The following is a 6,157-nucleotide window of genomic DNA, read 5'->3' on the forward strand; positions in this document are numbered from 1 at the left end:
TGATCTCGAGGTTTCCTTCTCGCGGAGGCTTTTGTTGTCGCGCCGATTCTTTGCCGAAGGCCGGCGCCTTGTTTCGGAAGCGATCTCCCCGATTTCGCTTCGCGGCTTGCCTCGCGGCTAATTTCTCCGCACGTGGCGCGTTCTACGCAGCGGCGCTTAACCCAGAATGTCGGCGAGCGATATTACAGTGTGCAAGTTCGTTGTCCCCTTCCCCTACCGGCGGTGTTGCTGCCCTCCACGTTATGCGTATTAATTCCTAGGACTGCACGCTGCTTCTCCAGCCGGATATTTTCATACACGTAACACCAAGAGACAAATTTTTAAATCTTTAAAAATTCGAGAAAATATATTTACGCACATTTGTAGACTTTTTTTATTCTTTTCTCAAAGGTATTTATCGGATACACACACATACACACATGGCAAGATATGATACTATAAAATGTAAATTTAACCTTGACTGTTATATTGCAAAATACAAACGAGAAGAATCTGTCAAGAAATGTTACTAATTTGAAGCATCTGCAGACTCGTAGATCCAGGTGCTCAGCTCCAAGATTAATTATCCCACGGTGCTTTGTTTCGAGTTTATCTCAGAGATAAACGCGCGGGATTCTTCCACGCAACCACCTTGTGTCACTCTTTAATTAGCTTCTCTCTCTTTCTCTCTCTCTTTCTCTCTCTCTCTCTTTCCTCCCCCACTCGGAGGTTTCGTTCGTCTCTCTCCTTTTTCTTTCGCCTCTTTGCGCGAACATCCTCCTTTTTCTTTGCCTACTCCATCGCCCTCGCGGGAGCAGTGCTTAATTCAAGCCGCTGTTTATTTGGACGTTTTAACTGAAAGTCGGAAAGTCCTCCGCTACGCACAATACTGCGAACGACCCTCTCCCAGAGTATTCCGAGAGAGTCTTCTGTGAAGATATTTGGGGTGCATTTGCGCGGTCGTGTCATAAGTGGAGGACCTCTTTTTGTTTTAGGCTGTTGATTAATGGCACACTGCAGTTTCTTCCTTTGTTAGAGAATTGTTGTTTTAGTATTATATCACTTAAACTACTACATCTAATCCACGCTCTTTCTTTTGTGCAAAAACGTGTCTTTATTTTTATTGTATTCATTGTCGTAAATATTCGCACGTCGTAAATTATTCGCGATATATATATCTCATTGAATTATAATCTTTGGACGTAAAAAATTCACCTCACAGAAGTCTGTGAAAGGAACTTTGAAACACTACGTATAATATACCTGATAAAAATTACATTGATGTAAAAATGACAATGATAAATTCAAAAAGATATAAAAATCTCTAAGATGCGCATTTAAGATTCAAATATAATAAACGAAGATAAGGAATAAAGAATGAAAATACACAAAATTAGGAGTAGAAAATTTCTTTCGACCGGTGACAAAACACTTTCTTTTCTCTTTCTATCGAAGCATAATTTTCCATATATATCGAAATTTAATTATCCATTCCTTTCATTTCCCCTTTTCCTTTTCGTCCTCCATGCCCTGCATCAATCTCGGAAGATCTGAATAATTATAGGAAGACTGCAACCACATTACACGAAGATCCTAAACGAGCCTTGTAAGCAATAGGCTGCCCCGGAATTACGTAGGCAACGTAGTTCACTCACGTTCACGCCTTCCTCCACCCGCTCGATGAGCCTCCTCCTCTCGACTCGCTTTCGGGCATTGTGTGCAGTTGACCTAGGCACACCCGCCACGTGCCTGCTTCTCCCCTCTTGTTTGTCCGCAGTTCTCCAAGTATCTCTACCTCTCTCCGACTCGTCCTCTCCCGCTCGCTCTCGTTTCTCTTATCTTCTACCGAGATTAGCTCGCTGCGCAGTTTAAACATACGCGTTTCTTCTCGCGCGCATCGTCGCGCAGCACGAACAAAGGACGAAAGAGCGAGGGAAGCACACATAGCGAGCGATCATATGCCTCGCACGAATATTCTTTTTGATTTTTATTTTTTTTTTTATGATATTTATGCATTCCTACATGTTCCGTAGGATGTTGAAATATTAAATTTAAACGTCGCTGTACCGAAACAGTTTTGTTTTATGAATTTTGAAAGACAGTACAAGAAGCAACACAAAAAATTTTACAAATAATTTCCAATAAAAGTGTTTATTGTTACGGACATTTCTTTTTATCATCAGCTCGAACTTCCCAGGAACGCATGTGTTCGTTAAATTACAGCGATGAGCGTTTCAAGGTTCAACCCGCGCACCTTGAAACGCGGCGCTTTAAAAAATCAGCGACGCTGTCCTTTATTACGAAACACGGACGAGAGGCTTTTTCAAGGTGATTCGCAATGCATTTTATACCCAGAAATATATTGTCTCCTTTGTGGCGGAGGCATTTTACCGGAATTACCGTATTCCTCGTTATTATTTGTTCGTTTGGTCCGCGGTGTATTTTCGATTGCGCGAGCGCAAGGTGGTACCAGAACAGAAACGGAACATCGGAACCTGCTTGGCTGGTAGTCACGACGTCGAACGTGACCTGGGTGCATATCGAACGTTCGCGCGGCTCGGAATTCACTGAAACTAACTAACGTGGGTTCCCGGGGTAACTTCGTTACTCGTCAATTATATCACCATTGTCCAAAATCACATCGACATTTCATCAAATGTTTCGATAATCCCGAATTTAGACGTGCGATGAATTAATATTTAGAATCCTCGCTGCTAGAAACACCGAGTGCGATTATTTTTAATTGTTTCTATTTTTTTTAAATTAACTTTTATCTTCTTTTGGTATCGAAGATAAGGTTTATGAATTTTTTAATTTTAATATTGATTAATATCGGAATAAAGAAAGTAACTGATAAAGAATCAGAAAATTTAGGCATTATCTTTTTAATATATGAAAAAAATATTCATATAAAAAAATACAAATGGAGTTTAAAATAACCACGTTTTTACTTTCGTTCAGAAATATTTAGAAAAAATTAAATATAAAAATTTAATTTCGAAAGCCTCTTTCCCTTTTGCATCGGAAGAAATAGTATTTCAGAAAATTTGTCATATATTTTAGTTTTGTGAAATATGCAGAATTCGTTCGTAATGCGAAACGGAAATTTCCTTTTCTGATCGGTTTTGAGAAACTGAGATACTTCATTGGACACAGGTGCCATATACGAAATCATTTCGTAGGCTAGCGCGACAAGGCAGATTTACTTCTGATATAAGAGAACAACCTTCGGGAAGAACAGGATTATTTTCAGGCTTCTGCTTTGATTTATAGAAGAGATCCCAAGTCACGCTGAAATATTTAAAGAGGCAATTCGTAAATTTTTACTGAAGGCCACGGGCCTTCTATTATTTTAGCCTGTGAATTTTGTCTACAATAACGTTATAAATGGTGTTCGCATACGGTCAAATAAAGGCGCTTTGAATTTATGAAGCATCATACAACGAACGTTTTACATATTCATATTTAAAATCTTTATCAAAATTATTTTTGAAATTCCAATTTAAAGAAAAAGAAAAATAAAATTATTTTCGTTTTTAAAATTTATTTCAAAATATATTATCATCGCGCATAGATGTAGACTTAGAATCATATTTTTTGGGGAACTTTCTTTTAGGGGAAACATTTAATAAATATGATATTCTAAATAAATATGATAATCTAAATAAATATGATGAATTTTGAGACAATTATTATACTTAATGACAATGATCTAAGATACCCAATCATTTTTTAATTTTTCAACTTTATTCTGTGTTTCTCTTAATACATTAAGATTTACATTCAGATTAGAGACATTTCATAAATTTATTCATTCTTAGCTCCTAATTTTATTGGCTTTTAGTTCTTAATAAAACTGATACGCTCATTAAATAGATCTTTTGAGACTCTACAACTTTTGTGTGAAACATTTTTCTCAAAAATGCTTTGTTTTCGAGATATTCGACCGATTCCACAATTTTGGCACACCCTGTATATACACCCGTATAAAAATATATTTTTTTCCATGCAACATATACTATTTTTATATACACGTGTCGTTGTGAATACAAACTATTTTAGCACGTACAATTAAGAGATGTAAATAGAGGAATCAATATTTTTGAATGGTAATATAAATTGCAACGAATCGTGGTGCATTAAAAGAGCTAATGAAGCACATTCAAGACAGATTTTGACAGACATTAAATTAAGCTAAACGCTTGCTGGCTCCTATACCTTTCATATACGCGTGGCAATCAAGGTCGTAGGAGCTTCTATTAACTTTTAACGTCACGTGTAGACGATCAAGGCCAACGAAGCAGTCTCTTTTTTCGTATTACGTTCAAAGCGCAAGGATATCAGGATTAGGCAAATCCGTGATCGATCAGTCACGCGATATTCGAGGTCTTGATTTTGGGCTTTCAATTTTGCATGATTAGACGGTGGCAAAGCAAATTAATATAAAGCGATTTTCACATGAACAATATCACAAAAAATTTTTTCTTGGATTTTTTTTACACAAATTTTCACGCTTAAAAAATATTTATCAAAACATGTATGGGTACAGATTTCTTAATATATTAAAAGAGTTGGAAAAAAGTAGTTTTTCATATATATTTGCTACTATTTTGTCGTATGGCGCATAAAGAGCCGGTGAAAAATGATGTTTCTTGGAACTGTGCTCCCTCGTATAAAACACAGAATATCAAGCGCGTTATGCCGCGTGTAATAAATCGGTAGCGCCGCAAGATTTATGCTTGTGACGTGACAGCACGCTAAGTACTGCCAAGCTATCGAGAAATAGATGGTCGAAAAGTAGGATGCATCCTCATCCGAGAACAGATATATCTAGGGACGAAATAATTTTTTTTTCTTTCCACGTGTAAACCGCAAACCGCCTTGTCACCGAGTCCTGTTATGTCACTTATATGCATTCAAGTTTCTGATTTTATTTTCGTCCGTACTCTTCCGATGACTTTTACATTTTAATAATAATTCTTTATGATAGAATTATGAAAAAGAGAGACTTCGCAAGAATATTTATTTGCATATTATTTTTAGCGTGTAGATAATTATAATATCGAATAAAGTCACGTTATGTTTTAAACATTGTTTTTTTTCCATTATCAAAAAAAAAATTTGAATATAAATATGTAGCTCAATATATATATATATATATATATATATATATATATATATATATTTTTTTTTATACTTCTTATCTTGTATTCTGCGCGTGTAAGGTATTTTATAAAATAAAATTTAGTCATCGTACTCCGTGCTCCTACACAGAGAGTTCATTTTACGCGCGTTCTATTTAAGCCACGGGAACTTCCTACTCCCATCATAATCCCGCTATTTCTCCCCTCCTGACATTACTGCAATATTGACAATATTGTACCGCCAACACGCCTTAACGATCGCTCGTAATTCTTGCCAGGCGTTTTTGGCAGCCGAGACGAGAGCGCGCGCGCGAATTTGTTCCATCGTAATTCCGCAAGGCGAATTCGTAGAAACGAACCGACCGACCGACCGACCGACCGACCGACCGACCGATCGACCAACCGCGAGATATCGGCCCGGCATAATCGCGCCGACATTCTTTCGTACGCACGTGATGCGTTGGCAGTTCTCGCACGTGTACGCACTTAAGCGCGGAAGGATCCAGAATCCAATAGACGTGTACACGCGTGTGTACGTGCATCAGTATCCCTGCATACGTGCCGCGATCGTTATATACGCAACTCGTAACCCCTCGGGGTCAAATAGCTCGTCGAACACGGTCCCTCTTCGGTCTCTTTGCCGCTGACATCGTTCTTTACACTCTGTATCGCTCCGATGTAAGAGTAAGAAACGACTAGCCAGCAAGACTAGATTCTTCAAGAGGCTACAGACCCATATTTTTCAAACTTTTTGAGTCGTGACTTCTTCACTTCCTTCAGTTATATTTCTCCAGACCTATATTTTATATTTTGATTATAATAGTAATTTAAATTTATATCAAATGTGTTTTATTCTTATAAGAATAATAATTCATAGCTTGCCAATTGGAATTATAAAAAAAAAAATGAATCCAAAGTATCGTGCTTTACATTTAAATATAAGTTTATTTATTTTATTCTGTTTATAATAAAATTTATTAAATAATTTTATCAATCTTATCAATATATATTTTATTTAACTTATTTAAATCAAA

General features: G+C 36.9%; 1 long non-coding RNA gene across 1 annotated transcript; it reads right to left on the reverse strand.

Moving 5' to 3' along the window:
- Positions 1–359: 359 nt before the first annotated feature.
- LOC105428862 (uncharacterized) lies at positions 360–5,310 on the reverse strand. The gene is made up of 2 exons (XR_968047.3): positions 1,635–5,310; positions 360–1,006 (listed from the first exon to the last, which is right to left on the reverse strand). It is a non-coding gene; the product is annotated as an uncharacterized LOC105428862 (long non-coding RNA).
- Positions 5,311–6,157: the final 847 nt, after the last annotated feature.

This window comes from Pogonomyrmex barbatus, unplaced genomic scaffold (assembly GCF_055798465.1).
Source record: "Pogonomyrmex barbatus isolate J1 unplaced genomic scaffold, ASM5579846v1 scaffold9, whole genome shotgun sequence".
Classification (NCBI taxonomy): Eukaryota; Metazoa; Arthropoda; class Insecta; order Hymenoptera; family Formicidae; genus Pogonomyrmex; species Pogonomyrmex barbatus.